Source organism: Coenobita brevimanus, chromosome 101, assembly GCF_032717465.1.
Source record: "Coenobita brevimanus isolate Jiangsu-jjx chromosome 101, ASM3271746v2, whole genome shotgun sequence".
NCBI classification, from domain to species: Eukaryota; Metazoa; Arthropoda; class Malacostraca; order Decapoda; family Coenobitidae; genus Coenobita; species Coenobita brevimanus.
The window spans coordinates 3,840,712-3,859,822 of NC_137054.1; the positions used below are offsets into that span (position 1 = coordinate 3,840,712).

The 19,111-nt window shown below is 40.6% G+C and overlaps 1 protein-coding gene across 3 annotated transcripts in view; it reads right to left on the bottom strand.

Moving 5' to 3' along the window:
* LOC145415100 (uncharacterized) overlaps positions 1-19,111 on the bottom strand; it is a 108,022-nt gene that overhangs the window by 33,846 nt on the left and 55,065 nt on the right. The window contains exon 1 of one of the 3 annotated variants that reach the window (XM_080284516.1): positions 19,017-19,074. The exons of the other annotated variants lie outside the window; for them this stretch is intronic. The gene's annotated coding sequence lies outside the window, so the exon portion shown is untranslated. Of the gene's footprint in view, positions 1-19,016; positions 19,075-19,111 lie in introns of those variants that run through there. 3 annotated transcript variants of the gene reach the window in all.

Below are 19,111 nucleotides of genomic sequence, written 5' to 3' on the forward strand. Positions count from 1 at the left end.
ATTTTTACTTGTCAGTATAATAAGATTTTAGACTCAATATACGAATGTCTTACAGGCGTAGTTGAGAGAGAGAGAGAGAGAGAGAGAGAGAGAGAGAGAGAGAGAGAACCTTATAGTTTGCTTTGGTATCCGTGTATGCTGATGCCAACCTATCTAAACACCCACTCACTTGCTCACTCCCTCATTTGCATACTCCTTCACTTACTCATTCACTTACAAACTCACTCAGGTACGCACTTAATCGAAACTCTCTCTCATACACTTTCCCCTACTGTCTCACCCACTCATTACTCACCCACATCTTCACTCAGTCACTCATACGCTAACTCATTCACCCACCCTCATTTTCACCACTTACATTCACCCTTTACTGTAACTCATTTATAAAACCACTTTAACACTCTCTTATGGCACTGACGATCAGCCTATACGTGGTGATGTTGTGCACCCTGACTGAAACAATATCGGCATCCACCCGGAAGACATTCATTTCAAACTCAACATCATTTCTCATCCATCGCGCTTGCAACTTCGCTCTTTTACGCATCAGCTCACCATTAATTTACTTACCTGTTTACTAGCGTACCACCTCATTTATCATCAGTTCAATAACTCACGACCACCATATTCACTCATCTGTCTGTCTCGTTAATGCTCATTCATTTAATCAGTCATCTTCTGACGACTCATTTTACCCTTTCATTCATCAACACCGAGTCATTAATTTATCGGTTAATGTTTCAGTACTGCATTCACTCATTTTTCTCCATTCACCCCTTGTTCACTCACTTATTCATCTGCTTTGCGCTTCATTCATCCATCCATCTGTTCACCACTTGATTCACCCATTCATCTGCTCACCGCCCCATTCATGCATCCGTCCATATAATCAACCCATTTTCACTCATTCATCTTCATACACCTGATTCATACACCCATCCATTTTTTTGTAGTCCATCTTCACTCATACATCTGCATAGTCTTCATTCATTCAGCCATCCATTTATTCAGCCCGTCTCTCGTGCATCTACTCACACGTCATTCATACATCTATCCTTCAGTCCACCACCTCATTTACCCATCGACTACTCTATTCACCTCGACATTTTCACATCCACTAAAGCCCCAGTTTGGAGCTACGCTTTCACACGTCTGAAGTGCAAAGCTTTTCGTCCCATCACTTTTTCCCCTCGCAGTGACTGCCTTCATCCCCTCTCCCTCTTCACGGCAACGTTTCATCTCTCTTGCCGCTGGTTTTATACAGGATATTACTCCACTGAACCCTTTGCCTGCATCCCTCCTCCCATCACGGCTGGCAACCAACACCCGCTTAATAACATACTCCTGACACTTTTCTGTTGAAATTTCATATCCAAGAACCAGTCAGTATTCTCATATATATATACATAAAAACGCCGCGTTGTTTGTTTGTATGTCCTTCAGTCACGCCCAAACCAAGGGCCAGAGACCCCTACACGCATATATATATATTCTGAATGGGGGGTTGCCCAAGGATGGTTTTAGGGGATCAAAATTCAGATCTGGGTCATTTGAGGTCACCAGAAGAGTGTTCACCTTTTTTGGCCCGGGCAACGCCGGGTACTCCTGCTGCCCAATTTTTGACATGGAGACTCCAATGCCCTCCAGTTCGGACATAGGCTATGTGAGGTTGACCTCCGAGGTCATTTGAGATCACTGGTTGGAGGTCATTTGAGGTCACTGGTCATACACGCTTGAACGACTGGACCCAGCAGCCCAATTTTTGGCATGGAGACTCACATGACCTCCAGTTCCGACATAGGCTATGTAAGGTTGACCTCCGGGTTCACTTAAGGTCACCGGTTGGAGGTCATTTGAGGTCACCAGTAGCCTAATAGTAAACAAGTGCGCACAAACACTATGCATTAGTCTGTGAAAGCTGAAATAGAAAGTTCCTGGACCCTTTATAATCCTTCTTCAAAAGCATGAGAGATACATGGTGTTTCTGGAGTAGAAACAAAGACTGAACTAGAACAATTAGGAATAGAGTGTTCGCCTTTTTGGCCCGGCAACGCCGGGTACCCCTGCTAGTCCTTTATATTCACAACAGGTCAGCTATGGAGCTAACTTCCCTGCTTCGTCTTTCCCTCTGCCTCTGAACTCCAGTCTTAAATGCAATGTGTTTGACATATCAAAATGAACAATTCTGGAACTGGCTCTTTTTTCGTTTTTTTATTTATTTATTTATTCTGAAAGTGACAATTTTGACAAAATGCCCAACATTTGGTTCAATCATTTTGACATAAAGCTGTCAGTACCTTAGTGTTTTATGCCTCAGTCTGTTATCTCTCATCATCCCATCCATCGACTGAACACCCCATTTATTCACCAACACTTCATTTCATTCACTCATTCATCCACTCACTACCCAATCACTCACGTATTCATCCACCAGATAACTCTTTCACTCACTCATTAATCCACCTAATAACTTATTCGCTCACCCATTCATCCACTCACCACCTTATTCACTGATCCATCCATCCAACAATCCATTCACTCACCCATTCATCCACTAACCACCCTATTCATTCACCCATTCATCCACTCAATAATTCATTCACTTACCAGTTCATTTACTTCACAGTTTGCTCACTCATTCACTCACTCACTCATCTGTTCACCTTTTCGCTGCCCTATTCACTTACCCATCTATTTCTGTCCAAACTGCAGTGCTCTATATGCCACCTAACATCTTGATAGCGTGCATGATAGACCGATGCCAAGATGCAATATGCGCTCTCTCTCTCTCTCTCTCTCTCTCTCTCTCTCTCTCATTAACTCATCACTTACTTGCTCATCAAATTCCACATCGGCATATGTAATCATCATAATTACTCACGCACTCTTCTTCACAACAACCCCTTCATTTACCATTCATTTACCCATCACTTCTTTTACCATTTTTCTCTCTGTTTCAGCTCCCACAAGGTACCCATTATATATGCTGCCTACAAATAATGCTATATCGATCAATTCTTCGCCCCATTCTCTTTGCTGACACCCTTTTTATTTCATTCTTGTCATCACCAATGCATTGCGTCTTTCTGCTGTCCTTTATCATCACACCAGAGAGTATTATTTATCTCAGGAGCGACCACTCGGACTAAAAGGGTTTGTGGTGGTTCGGTTAGGTGGAGCTGATGAGCTGGGGATTGGATTGGACGGTATATGGGAGTAGGATGGTTCGAGATGAGGTACGAGCAGACAGAGGATGAGGTGAGAGGACAAGGTGTGAGAGTATAATGAGGAGGGTGGGAAGGAGGGGGTCTTTACTGAATGATGACTGAAAGATATACCTGGAGTTCGTTTTGCCGAGGCCATCCGATACAGGAAGCAACGCCAGACAAAAAATATTCAGATGTGTGAATATTAAATTGAGTTATAAATGCACACGTATCTTCATCGTCGTCGTTGTCCTCTTCCTCCACCTGATGTGAATGAAATAGGCAGGATCCAGGGACAGAAACAGAAATGCACAAGAGTGAGAGAAAACAAACAACCATACAACACTGACTCATTACTCAGGCCTCCATACAACACTGACTCATTACTCAGGCCTTCAAAAACATGTATATAGTTAGTTTGCACCCAAATGAGGCTTATCAAACTGTTTCCCTTTAAAATGACGAGCAATTATAGAGCGATTTACAATTTTCACTCTGGTCATTAAAATCACCCCTCACTCATCGAGCCTGGAAAATAATGAGGGAGGAATGATTACTGAAAAAAAAAGCCCATATTACTGTGTGGGTGTAAATTAGAAGGTAATTATGTTGGGCTTCTGGTGTTTCTCATTAAACCCCTTCAGGACGATTTCGCCTTACATATTTTGCTTTCATACTGCTGCCAGACGATTTTATTTATGGTGCCCCCAGACGATGTTATTTATGGTACAGTTAAACGATTTTATTCAGCTTTGGGGAACCCTCTTCACCTCTCTATATATGGTCTGGCATACTAAAAAAGATGTCCTTGTAATGAATGGGTTAAACTTCCTGCATGCTCACACATCCTAATAAACTCACATCCTTGCATAAATATTCATTTTAATTCATAGTCATGCCTCACTCACTCATACACACATGTACTCACCTATTTACAGTCCTCCACCCAATGTTTCACCCACTCATTTATGAATTCTCCCTTTGCCTCACCCACATATTTACATGTACATATACTGCACCTCTCCCTCACGTTTTCAAATGTTGCCTCACTCTCACAAATTCATTTACTTTATCACCCATTCACATATTCATCCACTGCCTCACCCACCTACATACATATTCACCAGTTGCACAATATACCTACTTGCACATTCGCCCACCACCTCATCCACTTATAAAAATTACTACCCCATTGACTCATCCCTTAACGTATATCCTCACTGACTCATCCAGTTACACCTTTCAGTATGTTAACTTGGAATTCATTTGTTTTTCCTACCACAAGACGACGGGATTCAGCTAAAGGGATTACTGGAGATTTCTCTGACCCCTTCACTATGAGAAATCTCCCCACCTCTCCCCCCGACGGAGTAATATCGTCAGGGGATACCAATAATTAAATAATGGACGTCACTGCACTGAAAGTCAAATTATATTAATGGCAATTACTTAAGTAGATTATCCCTCATTATGTAAATTATAGGAAACTAGGGTAATCAACACACATACACACACACACACACACACACACACACACACACACACACACACACACACACACACACACACACACACACACACACACACACACACACACACACATATGCTGCATCATTTCACACATCATATATTCGTGTTAGTAATGCACGTGTATATTTTCAAGCACTTCATCATCTCTCTCTCTCTCTCTCTCTCTCTCTCTCTCTCTCTCCATATAGAGAACCTTGGACGCGACAATTGCAGTAATACGTACGCTACTGAATGGGACACATCTTCGGATCCATGACACCTGTTTTTCCGTGTATATAGAGACCGTGTTAACAGTGTGTGGTGCGGAGGGAGAAGAGGGAGACCAAGAGGGTGGTTCGACATGGTGGTGAGTGGAAAAGATGAAGATGGAGATCGCGTTTTGTGCTGTAAGTGGGTTTAGGAATGTCTTTACATCTTTCCGTAGTTATTTATTCTACATATTCCACCTCAGTATCGTCATGTATGGTATTAATGCAAGAGAAAGGTGTGAATCACAAAATAAATTGCTAAGGAATATGTGCTAACGAACCTCATACGCAACCTACAACTTGGCTTTCATATAGAAGTGGAAGGACAAGGTGAGGGATTAAAGGACGAAATATGTATGAGAGTGAGGTGGATGGATGAAGAGGTAGGCCAAGGATGCGGAAGAGCAAGCAGGGAATGTTGGCATCGAAGAAGCGACAGATTAGGGACGCGGAGGAGAAACATGGCAGAGTGCATACAGGCAAGGGTGCATAACAATGAGGTGGATGGAAGAAGGGAAGGGAGGCTGAGAATTAGGTAGAGGAGTATAGTAATGAACAAGTCAGGGTGGTGTGACGCAGCAGAAGAGGTAGTTACTGAACAAGAACTGAAATGCCAGATCATTGGTCGAGGCTATCCCCTCAAAGGATTCGTCATCAGGTACTACTCTCTCTCTCTCTCTCTCTCTCTCTCTCTCTCTCTGTTTGTCTCTCTCTCTCTCTCCCTCTCATTTATTCATCTTCACTGCGATGATTCGGCTCCATCAACACAAATACAGTATGTGACAGATCATTTAGCAAAGAGCGCAGTGAACGAAAGTATCGCTTGTTTATTTCATTAGTAGTTTCGTTTTATATATATATATATATATATATATATATATATATATATATATATATATATATATATATATATATATATATATATATATATATATATATATACAGGGGTGAAAACATACTACCCTTGTCGGAGAGAATAACTCACCAAAACAACAGTCCCAACACATTTCACCATGACAACAAACATCCCCACAAATCCCAGACCTACACCACAACAGCAATTAAATCCCCAAGTACCCTCTCTGGCCACCATAAATCCACCGCAATGGCCCAAAAATCCGCTGCAGAGTCAAAACTAAATCGTCCCTCTTTGGCGATTTATGGGGGCAAGGACGAGATGCGTGGGCGAAGGTGATGCAATATATGAGGGAGGTCGGTTTGAAGTGGTAGGAGGGAGGAGTAATGTGCAAAATTACAATCAGAAGTTCGCTGACACTTAAGACCGTGTTCTCGTCGCCTCAGTAGGTTTCTATCACCTCTCCTTAAAGTTTTATTCTGTATAATATACTTCATTTTTGTGTATTACTCATTTTACGTCTTTTTGATAAATAGTTTTTATTAATATCATCCTAAAGAATATTAACGTGCCAGATGGAGATATAAACCAAAAAGGAAGTGGTATTAAAAAGCCTCCTAAGCGGGTGAGATTGCATGGCTTAATCCCTGCCGGCTGTGGAAATGAAAAAAGCATCATGAAAGTATTTTGTATGATAGTATGACGCACACAACAGACGTATAAGAAGAGGAAGGATATTCGCTGACGTTCGGGGAGGAATGAAAAATGCGGACACCAGGACACATTTCTTGCAAGGCATTGCTAGCAGACTTTTCCTGGTGCTAGTACATGAGGAAAGGTAGCGTGGAGTGATGGGACAGAAGACGTGTATGAAAAAGCGTGGCTTGGAATGGTGAACGGAAATGAATACAGTATATGAGAGTAGACGGTTTGGACTGTCGGGGGAGGGGGAGTATATGAGACAGGGCTACTTGGAGTGAAAGGAGGAAGGAGTATGTGAGGGAGGGTGGCTTGGAGTGGAGGGAGGAAGGGAGGGGGAGTATATGAGGGAGGGTGGCTTGGTGTGGTGGGAGGGACTGATAATGTACTGTGGTGGCCCTGAGAAGAATCACAGTTCTTTTACTGATGAAAACTCCGATATAAGTTTCGAATAAGCTCTCAATTTCTGTACCATCTGCCCATCTACTCGTATACATCCTATTTCAACAGAGACTCCTAAGATCCGTACCGTTATCTACCATCTGCAGTTAGTATTTTATATATCTATCTGCGTTTTGCTGTCTATTACCTTCTAGATTTAATTTTCAGGATCAGTACAACTTTTCTTTGTTACATTCAGCAGTTTTATTCAGTACTGAGGATTCATATAGATTTAGTTTGATTTCCATGTGGAGAGAGAGAGAGAGAGAGAGAGAGAGAGAGAGAGAGAGAGAGAGAGAGAGAGAGAGAGGGAGAGATTTGCCGAGGACTGTGTATGAAACTGAAGTAACTAGAAAGAGAGGAAGAGATAGACCGAGACCGAAGAAAAGGAAGAAGAGAATGGGGAAGAGGATGGGAAAGAGAAGCACAGAGAGCCAGAACAAATAGAAGATCGTATGAGTGAGTTGGTTAAAAAAAAAAAAAATGTAGACTGCGAAAGATGATGATGATGAGGAGGAGGTGGAGGAGGAAGAAAAGGAATGTTGGGAAGAACTTTACTGAAGTCCCATATGACACTGAGCTGGATAGAATATGTTGGCCAAGAATGAGGAGGAATAGGATGGGAAAGAACGAGGAGGACATCATGTAAATACGATTTGGTTTGAGGGAGAAGTAGATTAAGAATTAACATGAGGCGGAAAACAAGGACGGGAACCAGGGAAGAGAGTGAGTTGGCAAAAAAAGAGGAAAAAGAGAAAAGAAAATAGCGAGTGTTAAAAATGAGAAAAGAGAGAGAGGGAGATATAGAGGGAAAAAAAGAGAACAGGAAGAGGGAAGGAAGTGTGTGATGGAGTACATGGGAGGCTGAAAGAAGAGGTAGGCTTAGAAGGAGGAACAAGATGAGAAACTGTAAAAGGAAGAAGGGATGTGTCAGAATCAGTGCCGCGGATTACTCGCATAGAGGATTTAGATACACGTTTGGAATTTAGTGGAAGATCCAGCAGTTTGGTCCCGACTCGGATTCTCTTCACGTGGAAATAATTCTTTCACTGGAGAGCCTTATGCTGAGGGAGGTGGGTTCGTTGTCAAATAGAGACAGAAATAAGACTAGGCTCATTTGATCAGAACCCCCCTCTCTCCCTATAAATGCTACGTCAGACCAAAGTAAGGAAAAAAATAAATGGATAAATAAATGAAGTGAATGGTAGGTCAGTAGATAAATAGATAAATTTATCCCCGGTATAGCTGTAAATAATAGATGCATAGAGCGATAAATAATAGATAAATGGTTAGATAGATGGGTAGAAAGAACATAGAGGTTAACTGTAACTGGATTCCAGGTAATTCACTCAAAAAACGTAGTTCTTATTTTTCACTTCTTTCCCATTGTACAGAGGAAGGACAAGTGGGGATCTGTGGAAGTAAAAATTCTCTCTCTCTCTCTGGTCGAATATAAGACAAGGATATCAGTAATAATATAATAATTCACGTACCGTACTGATGAGTTCAACACATATAAACTTCCCAACCCCCATTTTACAAGCAGGGTGGACGTTAACCCTCTAATGATTCAGCCAGCTCTAGTATTCTATTACAGCTAAAGACAGGCAGATACAGTCAGCTGGGAGTGAGTCATAGCCTGAGAGTGGCAATACTGTCGCCATTGATCATCTCATCGTAGGGACAACTCTGGTACTCGCTTCCACGTAACACCAGACGATTTTATTAGCCTATAAGCGAGTCACAGGAGCCACAATGTGTTAAAATTCGTTCCGGGCGAAAATATTCACCCGCAAAATATCGTCGATGTTTTGGGACGATTTCCAGGCGACTGCGGACCCAGCTTTGTCTTTTTCTGGTTTAGTTTCTTTTCTTCTATTTTTCCCGTCCATTTTTTCGTGAATCTGGAGTGCATTTTTACAGGCGAGGTGTAGGGACGCGTCTCTTCCTGTGGTGTGTGTCTGTTTTTTCTTTCTTTTCTACTTCTGAGTGTTATTCTTATATTTCTTGTCCCTCCCCCTCTCTCTCTGCATTCATATATATATATATATATATATATATATATATATATATATATATATATATATATATATATATATATATATATACAATGAGCGCCAATAGTCGTGTCGCGGTTTTGTCCGAAGATTAAATGTAACTCTTGAAACATTATGAAAACCCTATACCAGATGGCGGAATATACCAGACGTTTAGCTCGTCGGCTTATGTTTTCACCAATTATCACGACACGACTATTGGTGCACACTGTACGTATGTATGTATGTATATACACGAACATTAAGATCACCTTGTCAGAGATCATAAGATGTATTGCCTGTCTCTCTTTGCAGTCCTCCCCCCCCCTCGCTCTCTCTCACACGCACACACACACACACACACACACACACACACACACCACCTGCACAGCTCGCCAGAACGGTGACGCCAAGCCAAACACGTCCTCAAGTAGTGGGCGCAGATAGCTGTTTTTCCCGTAGCCACTGCTGCTCCCACACCCTCACTCTCTACCCTTATATGTACACACTTGACGCTTCACCTACAAAGTTGACGTCCTCTTCGTTACGGGTGGATTTAGCGAAAGTGAATTAAGAATAGGCATGATGTGTAGGGAAAACGTTGAGGGAGGAACGTTTGAGGAATTTTGGCTCAGAATGGACTGGAAAAATAAATGCAACCTGCTATTGAGTATTGTTATACCTTCATTATTTCACCTACTGTTACCAGTAAATATAGTAGTATTAGTGATATTTGTGCCTTTATTATTGTTATACTACTACTACCACTATTATTATTATTATTGTTATTATTACCACAACTACTACTATTTCTACCGCTACTACTACTACAACGGCTGCTACTACTACTACTACTACCACCATTACTACTACTACCGGGTACTACTACTACTACCATTAATACTACTACTTCTACTACTACTGTTACTATAACTAATAATAATAATAATAATAATAATAATAATAATAATAATAATAATAATAATCCATCCACCCATCCATCATCCAATCCTACATTGCCCCATGAGGAGCGTAGGAGCCCGGGGCTAGGCAGTTGGTCCCGACATTCAAGATGAGAGTGAATAATAATAATAATAATAATAATAATAATAATAATAATAATAACTAGAATTCTGAAGTTGCTGAAGCAATATTCAAAGAACTCCACATTGCAGATGAAAATACTTTTATCACTGTATACTTAGTATTAAGGTACTTTTGGTATGAGTCAAAATTTTTAACGGATTTCGACCTGCGATCTTGAGATGAAGGCCAGTCTAATTCATACCAAGCAAATCATGTTTACTCATAACCCACTACATATCCATCGAGCTTGGTCAAAATCGACGAAATACTTTCCGATTTAGCAATTTCAGGCATGAGTCGGCCATTTTGATTTTCCTCAATATCTTAAAAAATATTTGTTAAGTCTCAGTATCAGTACCCAGGTGCACTAGTATATGTTGACGACTGCATACTGGAACAGTTGAAAAGCAGTTAATTCAGTAGTTATTGCTGTGGAAGAGAGCAAAAATTGAAAAAATAACATAGAGGGCGCTCGTGCTGGATTTTTTTTCCTCCCAAAGAAGCCTGCAATCAAGATATATCACTCCTGAAAATTTCAAGTGTCTATCTCGAACAGTCTTGGAATGCCAGCCTTCTACTGTAGGTCTCCCCTTCCCCCCTCCCCCAAGAAAAAGAAAATATCTAGAATATAATTAAGAACTCCACAGACTGTGGAGTTCTTAATAAAGCGACAACCGCCAATTTCGTATTATACCATCACGAAAAAAGAGGCTACAGTAGTCCAGATCATTTAAGGATCGGAGACTAACATATGCCCTGATGGTATTATATCGCCAGCAAGCCTCCAACCACCTAAAATAGCTTTGAACACATACCAAGGCCTTCACTCAGCTTGATGCTTCTCAACCTAATCTCTTCAATCCGATGGTGTGTTCTACTTCTTAGTCAGGCCACCACTAAATGATATACAGTTTACCTGTCAAGTCCGAACAGTCTCCCCCAGGTTGAGTGAAACAGCCTAAACTCTACTCACTCATACTAGGCGTAAAGTTCTCATCTCTCCATATTGAATGCTATGAGAAGAGGACAACAGTAGAAAATGCTGGTAGTCACGAAGAAACGGTGTGAGCGGATGGAGAGCCACTATACAAGGAAAAAAAAAAGATTTAGGACGCCAAATCTCTTTACCACTTTGACGTGAGCGAATTGTAGTAGCAGAAAAAAAAATGAAACTATAAAAGACGGCTTGTGTTTGAAGGGGCTAATAGCGTTAACAGATCAGAGTCAGTCTTTATTTTTGCTGTATATTTAAGTCATAGGTAGAAAGTACAGTACTTAACCTTTTACCTGCTTGGTGGGTTCTCCTGCACTAAGTAACATCGTTTATTGGAAATAGGAAAATTAACCTTGAACATGTATATGACCTGCGAGTGTTCATTAGGGTAGTTCATAATGAATTATCCAGCTTCCATATTTTCGCAGTAATAATCTCTCTCTTTGTTGTATGCTATTTAGATGCCCACGACAGGAGGGCGGGATAACCAAGAACAGTTATTAGAAACAGGCAGCTGGAAGTGGGACTGAGAAGTAAGGCAAAATAAAAACAAAAGAGAGAGTGAGACAGAGAGAACTGGTAAGATGTACAGGAAAGAGGTGACAAAGGACAGGAAAGTGGGAAAATAAGACGAGGGAAGAAGGAAATGCCAATCAGGGAGGTAAGATATAAATGAAGGAAAAAAAAGAGGGCTGTAAGAGAGAAGGAAATGAGCAGAGAGAGAGATCTGATCAGACGAACAAAACAGTATGGAAAGGAGGAAGAGGGAAGAACGAAAAATAGAAGGAAGAAGATTGCAGAGGAGAGAGGACAAAAAGAATGGATATTTTAAAGGAAGGTAATATGACAGGGAGGCTCAATTAGGTGGACACTACGGAGGAAGAAAAGGAGGGAGAAAGAGGAAAGGAAGAATGTAACGAGAGAAGAGGGAGAAGGAAGGAGGGAATGATGAGACGACGAGAGTGGGATTTTAAAAGGAGGAGATGAATGGAAGGTGGCAAAGTGGGAAAGGCGAATGGTGAGAAGAAATCAGAATTTCTAAAAATGACTGAGAAAGGAAGGATGACAGAAATGGGAATGAGATAATTCTGATAATATTAAAAAACAAAGAAAGGGAAAAAGAAGGAAAATTACTGAAGACCTGAAAAGAAATAAGGAGGAAGAGAAACGAGGAAGAGGGAAAGAAAAATACAATAGCTTGTTAGAGAGAGGGAGGGGGGATAAAACTTAGAACTTGCGAGCGATAAACGAAGGGGAAGGAGAGAAAGGGATAAAGGAAGAAGAGCTGAAGAGTTTGATAACTGCTAGAGAAAGAAGAGAGAGACAGAGGAAAGGCGAGTTAGAATCAAAGGATATGTGATGCAAGAGAGATAGAAATAAACTTAGTTACCAAAGGAAAAGGGAAGTAGGAAAAAATGAGGAAGAAATACTAGAGATAACAATATGATCCATGAAAAGGACACTCAGAGAAATTAATGAAAATGCGAGTAAAGAAGAAGCAAAATTACGCCACACAAGGAAACTGAGAAGAAAAGAAAGTAAAACCATGTGAAGAGTAATTAAAAATGGGTCATAAAGAAAAATGAGAAAAGTAAAGAGAGAGTAATGGGAAGTGGTAAACAGAAAAGAGGCCAAAGAGAAAATGGAGAGAGGAGAAACACAAGATATAGAATGTAAACAAAAGAAAAATGGAGGACAGGTTGCTCAGCAATACAACAAAATATAGAAGAAAATGAAAAGGCATGAGAAACAACAACAGACCATACATTGTACGGAAAGACGAAGAATAAAAGAAAATACAGAATATGAAAAGAGGCTATTTGACCAGGGAAAAGGCGGGCACTGGAGGAAAGAGAGGTAGAGGCGAAAAATGATGAGGCCATTCAAGAGAAAAATGACTAGGAGAAACGAAAGAATACATAGAACGACAGTATATCATGACACACACACACACACACACACACACACACACATACACACAACAAAAAGTAGTAGAGTGGCTTTGTAAAGGTGCAGAAATTCTGAACAAACTATAAAGGAAGAAAAAATAGAAAAATTGAGACTAAAAGTACAGAACAGATCATAAAACAAAAAAAAATGATAACGAGAAATGAAGGCAATGAGAGAAAAGATTAAAATAGACGTCTTGAGGAAAAAAAACAAAGAGAGGGAGGAGACACCAATGGAAGTAAGGTCACAGAACATGAAAGCGAGGACAACAGTATAGAAAAACAAAGAAAAAAACAAAAAGAATCTGAGCAAGGGCCATACAACTAGAAAACAGGGAAAATGTGAGAAAGTTACAAAAAAAAAAAAAAACAGCAAAAAACAGAAAACGACATAAAGCAAGAAATAGAGGGAAAAAGCGAAAGTGGGAATCAGGAAGGGAAAGAGAACCAAGAAAGAGAAACCTCAAGGGCAACTCTCTCTCACTCACTCTTACGTTCCATATATAGCCAGCTCAAGCATATAAACCAGATTCCACTCCCTAACACCCCACCCCACCGTCTCCGTCTCTCTGGGTTCTCTGACGCTCCTTTCTGAATCGGGGTCATGCTCAAATTTATTAGTTTATACATGAATATATATCTTTCCTAATGGCAGATTTGACCTAGGGTGCCTGTGATGGGAATACTTCCAATCGTCTGTGGGCCTATCTATCATTTCAGAATTATTCATCACTTTCAGGTTCTTCTGTCACATTCAGGTTTGTCTGTCACCTTCTCATTCACTCAGCTATCTGTTTGTCTTTGTATATTGTCAGACACCAAACCCCAAAGTTCATCTTGGGTGGATACGATGAAAAATAACTATTTCTTGTCTTGTTTGCAACCTTTAGATTTTTGTAGAACCCTTGAAATCTTCAGTTATAGCCTTTCAATCATCATCAAGCCTGTATCACCTTCAAGCTTTTCTGTCATCGTCAAGCTCTCCCACCTCCAAGCCTGTTTAGCATTTCTAAGCCTTTCTATCACCAACTCTCTATTACTTCAGCCTTCTCTGTCACCCAAAGCCTCTCTATAACCTCCATGCTTCTCTGTCACTCCAAGCATCTGTCTGACCTCTAAGCCTATCACAACCATGCTTACTTATAGATTTTGTCTCTCATCTCTAAGCCTCTTTATCAGTGGAAAATGAAAACTGTAGAGGACAGTTCAAGCTACTACAAACTGGTTATATAAATCACTCACCTGCATGTGTCTATATGAGTGTATTTGTATGTCTTGATAACGTCAACTTCAGCACCGATATTCTGCACAAAATGAAGGAAAGTGTCCTCCAAAATTAATACTTCTTCTTGCTGGCCAAGTAAGAAGCAGGATGGGGTGTGTGTAGTGAGAAAGTTGAGGTGTTACATTGGCTAACGTTTGTCAGACAAAGTATAAAGATACAAAAGCATGTGCAAAACTATATTACCAGCATCCACTCTACGGCCGTCACGGTTGGATTCAATCTCAGACTCACGACTTCACAGAACGGGAGGAGAATGCGGTAACCATTAAGCTTCTGAGGCTCTTCAGAGGAATCCAAGTGCCTTCAAAACTTCACTTATTACATGCACTATCTCTCGCTCGACTGCCAGACGCCTAATCCCAGAGTTCATCTTGGGTGTTCGCGTCAAAAATACCTCCAAGCTCTTACATGTCCACTCATCTGCACAGCCTGTCGCCAATCCAAGCCACAGTCCTTCATGCTCTCTATCTCCGCCTTATCCTTTTGGTGGTAATTGATGGTACTCCTTTGATGCTACTTGTAAAACTAGTGAATGAAATACTGTCATTGTTAGAAAGTTCAGTCTTTCGCACTTGTAGCAATTTTTTCATCAACATAGCCCCATCATAATCGAGGCTTTTCCTGTATTTTATTCTAACTAACATCTGACGATGTTATTCCGCTAAGAATGAGACACAGCAACCTGAGAGTGTTAATGCTTGTAACATTAACTCTGATGGTTGCGTCTTCTCTCGTGTCTTATTCCAACCAAGGCCAGACGAATATTCAGCTCTAGTTGGTCACAGGAACCTGAAATTGTGAACAGTATGTAGTAAAAAAATATACATGAAAGAATACGGCTTGAGTGGCTAGGAGGAGCGGGGGATGAGATGTGCAGGAGAGACCTGGAGACGTTTTTATCACGGTCTCCCCTGATGAATTCTGGGATTTGGAGTCTGGTAATTAATAGATGCTCGTAAAGTGAGGTATATATTTTTAAACGATGGAGCTCTGAAGGAGTATAAATTCATTTAGATTGGATTCCTTGCAAGATGATAAGTTTAAGTTCTAGAGCCTCTTGGGGAGAGTTTTCAGTCTCTTTGTTTTCATAATTGCTAGAAATCAACTTCTGAAGTATTGTACAAATTGATTTGTCTTTGTGTCTGTGTTTATGGATGAATTTTTGAAGATACCTGGATGCATATTACTTGGTACACAAGGTGGAATAATGAAAATGATAGGATGGTCGCTTTGGTTTGCTTTCTGTCTCTATAAGACCAGTATAATAGCCAGTGCCATGTTACTCCTTTCCAGGTATACAGGCCAAAGGTAGGGAAGGTATCTAGCTTGCTTCCTATGGTGGCATTACATAATCGAAGAGCCACCAGTCACCTCGTGGGGATCGAACCCATGTGCACTGCAAGGCCATCAGTCTAACTGGGATGTTCATAACCACCGGTGTTAATTTTGGGTTGACATTAAGTTATTATTGATACGAATTGAGGGTATTACTTACATCACTATGAAGGAGTCTTTCTTGACTGACTCATGCCATCTCTCGACGATGTTCTTCCGGTCAGGAGAGGTTTCGATCTTGAAGGGGTTATTGTACAGCGTCCATTAATCCCTGCACTATTAGGCCCCTCCCCTAAGTTAAATGAAAATATGTAATGTCCTTGGACTGGAAGGGGTAACCTTAGCTCTTGGAATCACTAATCCATCCACTTGCAGTTCTGACTCACCTCGACCGCGTAATGTTGCGTCACAGAGCTAATTGGTTCGGGCTAAATAAGGAAAGCTATTGCCAGACTGTTTGAAGTCGGGAGCGGAGAGGTTGGATTATCTGATTTCTTTCCTTTTACCTGCTTTCTCTCACGTCCTTGTACCTCTCTTATATATATATATATATATATATATATATATATATATATATATATATATATATTTATACCCTCAATACGGGTATATATATATATATATATATATATATATATATATATATATATATATATATATATATATATAATACTGTAATTAATTCATAATTCCCTCACCATACATTTAACTTTACGCATCTGTTGTTCTTTCTTTCGTGTATTTTATTGTTAATATTTATTTTGTGACAAAGGACTCACCTTATTATTATTGTTGTTTTTTTTACGTAGTTCCCCTACTCCTCAAGTTAAAATGTTTCTTAAGCAGAAAGAATTAATCTGACCGTAGCTAAAATAAATAAAAAGGTCAAGAAGTTAATGTCCCTTACTTCTGGATATCAGAACTTTTTCTTTTTTTTAATCTACGTTCCACATTGCTCATTCTTAAGACCTTTAGTAGGATGCAGTGCCTTTCCGTTTGAGACAGTGATTATGCGGCCCCTTTCCTTTGGATTGCAGGATTTATTTCCCTACTTAGTGATTCCAGATTATCATTATTATTATCATCGTTCTTTACGAATTCCAGGTTCTCGTTTATTGTTGCCTATTTAATTCCATACTCATATTTGCCCTTCTTTTTTATTTCAAACTCCTGTTTAGCCTTCCCATAAATCCCACACCCATTTCCTACTTCTTAATACTTCTTGACATCTGGCAAGAGGCGCCAAGAGCTCAAAGGTTGCTCTCTACGTACACGCCAGCAGACTGAGTGCTGTATGTCCACATAATTTTTTTGTATTTGAGTTATCTCATAGGGTACAGCGTTCAGGCAACAGCAAGTGCGATGTTGTGGTACGTTGGTGAGCTTATGGAAAAGCATTGAAATTATTAGGAATAAAAACTGAATTCCAGACATGCAACGATTCGAAATCACACAGTGACAAGGTGCTTATATCAAATACTATTTACAGTTTTCATCACTAATACTCTGAAGTAGTGAAAGTTTTTAGGCTGTGTTTAAACGTGGTTTAAAAACAAAACTGCGGTTTGGATTCGAGTGGGACCCTCGACCTTGACCGGATTATGCAAGATCAAGGAAAAACAGTTGCCAACACTAATCCTATTAACTTTTTTTGAGCGATGATTTTTTCCTTGTTATCTCAAAACAATTTCATCATTCTTCAGGTAGGCCGCTGGTCGTGAGGAGGTTAATGAGGGCTATACCTACTCCACTGTGAAAACATTCTCCTAATCCGGATAAACTCGCCCTTAAATAAAAAGAATGAGATGGGGCGACATTTTTTGGATTAAGGAGATAAAGGTCAAGGGTTCGGAACAAATGAAGGGAGATTACAAGCTTTCCAGCCCGTTCACATATCACTGGTTACTATGGCAAATCTCATTAGTAACTGGCACGGCTTCGAAACAGTGTAAAGGAATTTCTGGCAGCGACTGTACATGAGGGAGGATGGCATAGGTTGGCGGGAGGGAGTGGATATATGTGGTGGTGGAGAGAAATGGAGGCAGATTCTATAGTGGTCAGACTGGATGAGCTTTGGTTAAGGCGTCTGCCAAGAAAGAGGGGAAAGAAAAAGAAAAAAGTTTAAACGTTGGTGGTCTTTATCTTCCCCCCCCCATCTCTCTCTCTCTCTTTCTCGTGTATTTTAACGTTTCTAACAGGAGTTATTTTTGGGGGGGTATTTATGTAGCCACTCTTCTAACATACGCTCCTTTCCACAACGTACCTTTTATTTTTACTTATTGTCCTAAAAATTTATATGCTTTTACCTGGGCCTAATACTGCAAGACTCCTTTCTGAAATCAAATTTTCTGTGTAGGTCTTTAAGGCGATTTCCTAACCCCGAATGTTTAAAAAGACGGCCACCACCAGACGCCCAAATAATCTCATTGTAGGCACGTGTTCTGTTTGGCTTAGACCGCGGCTGGGGCACGAAGCGGGTTAGATTCGAACATGCCCCTTGAATTTTTTCTCTGTGATCCTTTTTATATGAATTACATATACAGACAAATGCAAATATTTACGATAGTCAGTAATAAGTCTCTTTGCATCTGACCTCATTATTCACAACGTACTCCGTCTCTTGGTCCCATAAATCTTTGTACCCAGTAGCCTTGTAATTTTGATAGCTTTATATTTCTAGACACTTACACTCTTAAACCCTTTGTACCCCGGCCAATTGTACCCACACCTTATTTCACAGGCTATATATACGTTGGCAGACTCCTAATCCCAGAGTTCATCTAGGGTACCTGTGACAAAGCAAGGAGGTTGAGTTAGTATGGCGGACTATTGTCATTTTGGAGTGAACATATATTTTAATCTTAAGAGCTCTTGACCTTCCTGTATATTAACTTGCTCATGAAAACAAGGTCACAGGGGGAGGTCACTCGCGGAATTAAATATAAGAAAATGCCACTTTTGCTGTCTTTTGTTGATCGCTTTTTTCGATTATTGCAACCGTGAATTTTAAACTTTTTGTATTGCCACTGCCTCAGTACTTAATGGCTGTTTAACACTTGGTTCCATTCTGACTAAGAGCAGATGATTTTACTCCGCTGGGGAAAAATATCGGCCACATACATTGCTAGGCAAGGTTGACTCTCAGTTCTCTAGGCAGGTTGTTGCTGACTTTGCTACTCATTTGTTACCTCGGTCTTTAACCTCTGAGGAATAACAACCCTCTCCATACACATTGTACTCACGACCTTTGAAATGCTCTCGATCCCCCGTACAGGAAACCCTTTGAATCCTCACGTTGCGTATGTATGCAGGACATGGTGGCAGGTCGGCGTGGGTACTTAGTATTCTCACCTTGTCGGACCTGGGTGTGTGTGTGAAGGTGTTGGCCAGACGAGAGCCAGTCGCTACAGTGGGGTGGTGAGGCTGCTAAACTCCCCCTCACCCCT